General features: G+C 41.3%; 1 long non-coding RNA gene across 1 annotated transcript; it reads left to right on the top strand.

Moving 5' to 3' along the window:
* The first annotated feature begins 354 nt into the window (after positions 1–354).
* LOC117544094 lies at positions 355–2,044 on the top strand. Its single transcript, XR_004568649.1, has 3 exons — positions 355–651; positions 832–1,384; positions 1,542–2,044. It is a non-coding gene; the product is annotated as an uncharacterized LOC117544094 (long non-coding RNA).
* Positions 2,045–3,867: the final 1,823 nt, after the last annotated feature.

The following is a 3,867-nucleotide window of genomic DNA, read 5'->3' as shown; positions in this document are numbered from 1 at the left end:
CTAGGGAGGCGCCCAGGTGGCATCCTTACTAGGTGCCCGAACCACCTCAACTGGCTCCTTTCGACGTGAAGGAGGAGTGGTTCAACTCCGAGTCCCTCCCGGATGACTGAACTTCTCAACTTATCCCTAAGGGAGACGACAGCCACCCGGCTGAGAAAACCCATCTCGGCCGCTTGTATCCGCAATCTCGTTATTTTGGTCATGACCCATCCTTCATGACCATAGGTGAGGGTTGTAGTGAAATATTTGTATGTATTCATGTTAGCAAACTATGAATAAGCTTAAAATGGGAAATAATTTGTGTAAAACTGTGAGCTGGATTTGGGGCCTGTTGACATATGTTTTTGAGGACAAAGGAAGGTGAGAGCATGTATTGATTTGCATTCAACTTAGATCTAGAGATAATGGAACTGAGCTACAGTGATTGGGGAAACCTAAGATCTGAGGTGTTTGTGATATAATCAAGGAAGTCCAAAAGGGCGGATCAGATAACTAAGATCTGAGGTATTTGTGATCCAATCAAGGAGGTCCAAAAGGGCGGATCAGATAACTACTCCCATTGTTAGAAAGTATAAACACAGAGACACACGCTGTGTTCAGTCTCTTTTTCCTCTGGCTGGCACACGTGCAGGTAAATTCGGGATCCCAAAGGTAATTTGTATTACATTTGTACTGTATTGATTGTATTGCATTGTCATATTACCATTAAAGTAGATTATTGTTTAACGGTTACTTGGTAGCTCTGGATTCCTTCCTGTATTATAACCAGCTTGATAGGGACGCGCGGAGATTTGAAAAGCGGACCAGTTATCCCTTTAAATCTCTAACAAGTGGTGACCTCGACGTGCCAGATATAACGAAGCTGAAGAAGAATCCAGACGACCGGAATGGGTCGGGAACAAACGCTTTCAAACATCTCAGACAATCGGCAGGGCCCTGCACAACTCTACAAATAAAGGTACGCAGACGCCTGTTATGAAAATCGACTGTCTGTAATTGGATACGCTAAAACTTTAGGATTGTCTGTAGGCGTTTCACAGTGTTTTTAAAGTTTAAATGGAATATACAATGCATATTTTACTATGTTAGGAAAGTTATATACAAAACGTAAACGTTTATCGCCAGGTAGACGGAAAGTCCTGCATAACGTAAATAGAGCAGTTTGGCGCGGATCTACAGGTAGTTTATTCCTGAGTGGCGTGGAGACGGTGCAGTTTGTTGTTGCGAGGTTCGATTCCTGCACGACAAAACCTGGAAACTCGATCTTTTAGATCGGGTCGCCGTTTAAAACTGGGGTTAAATAACAGACCAAGCAGTTTGGCGCGGATCTACAGGTAGTTTATTCCTGAGTGGCGTGGAGACGGTGCAGTTTGTTGGTTGCGAGGTTCGATTCCTGCACGACAAAACCTGGAAACTCGATATTTTAGATCGGGTCGCCGTTTTAAAACTGGGGTTAAATAACAGACCAAGCAGTTTGGCGCGGATCTACAGGTAGTTTATTCCTGAGTGGCGTGGAGACGGTGCAGTTTGTTGGTTGCGAGGTTCGATTCCTGCACGACAAAACCTGGAAACTCGATATTTTAGATCGGGTCGCCGTTTAAAACTGGGGTTAAATAACAGACCAAGGCTGAAAGCTAAAAGCCAGAGGTCTGTTATATGTTAAATCGAGGGAGAGCGTTTCCCTTTGTCTGTAAACTTAATTTGAAAAGCTAACGTGTGAAATAAACATCACATTATAAAAGCTGGACAAACTGTACGGCGAATACATCTGTGTGATTTTTACCTGAAATACCTGTGTGAGCAATTGTCTGCGGGGCTCAAAAAGGCACTCAGAAGAGTGAAGCTCATTTGTGGTCTGCTGCTGCCATTTAGTGGCTGAAAGGGGGTATCACACCCTTGACATTTTTATATGGTTTAGCTTCGAGCTTAGACTTTAATCATTACATTGCTGGCCGGTATTGAAGACGGGAAGCACGTTAATAGTAACAACGACAATAGCCCAGTATATTAATACAAGTGAACACATATTAATTAAGTCAGATAAATAAAAGCAAAGTTAAAAAAGGAACATGTTGGCACCTTCTTACACATTGTGTAGCCGTACCGCCACCTTTCCAGAAACGGCACGGCAGTTAGAACTGATTTTGGAAAACTGGTACAAAACAACAAGGAATTGAACATTTTTTACAACGACAGCACCAGGAGATGAGTAAACTCAAGAATCTGTAGTGTAAATACATTGTGAAAAACACATTTTACACTCGAACTGTTTGCACATCATAGACAAGGAATTTAGACAATATAAATAAATGTTCAGCAAAAGTAATAAGTATGGTGGAAAGTAGACATAGGCCTACACTTGATTCAAATTTCATTACTGTGATCCGATTGGTGTGCTCTGCAGGTTTACTATGGTTCGAAGTAACAGTGGGATTTAAAATGAGAGAAAATATGGAGATGTTTTTTCGTAGTGTGTGGAATATGTGATGCTGGAAACATGTAAGTATTTCAGAGTTGTGTTGGGTAAATATGTAGCAATGGATGAAACAATTTTAGAGTGAGTTTTTGTAATATCATTAGTATACATTAATTATGTTGTTTAGATGGCATTTAACAACTAAGACAGATAGTATGATTAGAAAGAGACAGAGTGGAAAGGGTTGGATTTATTTAACATCAGTGTGCTAGACTTATAGGTAATGCGTCCCGGGACCTTGACTCCCCCTCTGAGTTAGAAAGGCTACGATCCCGACCCTCCAAACAGACAAAAGACCTAACCCAACAGGAGACTCCTCCTTCTCCATCGAACAGACAGAGAACCAGAGCTGCAACAACAACAAGACTACATCCAGAACTGCAGCCAGAACTATCTCCACCTGTGGCATCCAGAACCAAACGGCATGCTGACATACAGAGAGATACTCTCATCAGCCCCTCAGACAGGGCATGAAGTTCCAAGCTGAGCCACGAGATTTGGCACCAGAGCAGAGTGTGGGACATGAGAGCAGAATCCGCCCTCCATTAAAAACAGCAGAGAGACTGTAAAGGAGGAGATGAAATGCAAAGCAGTGCAACAACAGGGGCATGATGGGGGCCGCAGAAGTGACTGGGCCAAGGGCTGCCTCAAAGGGTTACAGCGGATGGATTCAACAGCTGATGGACTGAAGAGAAGACAGAATCAGAGGAGTTGGCATGGTCGATTAGAAGTGAGGAGGCCGGGGTCACGGCTTGAGAAAACCAGGGGAGGAGAAAAGGAGAACGGGAATGTGTGAGTTTAGACATAAACACACTTATTCACAAAACGCACATTTAAATAACTTGAATTAACTTCATAAATACGTAAAGACAGAAAGATGTATTAACCATGAATTAATCAATTGGTAAATTAAAAATAGCAGTAAAGAGGAAACTATTAAAGTAAAATGAGAATCATCCTAAAACACACTGAGGGATAAAGGGGAAGACATGAACCATATTCTTCAATCTTTTCATCATGTTAACAAATCATTCTTTAAGAGATTTTTATTCACGTGTGAATAAAGTAGTGATCCATTAAAAGGATAAGACAAATCTTTATTTGTATGAATAATGTTAAAGGGAGAGCTGGTGCCAAGCCACATATACAATTCCAATCTAAAGTGTTGATTTCACCATTGTAGCATAGTTATTACCATAGGAGGGCTTTAAGATGGAAATATAAAATTGCTTCTGTTTTAAATCCTTGATAAAGGAGGGGGTAATTGTTGCATGTTCGGACACCCAAGGTTCCACACACTGCTAAAGAGTTTGACATTGTTTTTTTAAGTAGACCAGAATTAAAGATTTCAGTTTTACTCCTTTTACTGTTGATGTTGTTCGTGAAGTCTT

The sequence above is a fragment of the Gymnodraco acuticeps genome, unplaced genomic scaffold (genome assembly GCF_902827175.1).
Source record: "Gymnodraco acuticeps unplaced genomic scaffold, fGymAcu1.1, whole genome shotgun sequence".
Classification (NCBI taxonomy): domain Eukaryota; kingdom Metazoa; phylum Chordata; class Actinopteri; order Perciformes; family Bathydraconidae; genus Gymnodraco; species Gymnodraco acuticeps.
This window is presented reverse-complemented; position numbering and strand designations above follow the sequence as displayed.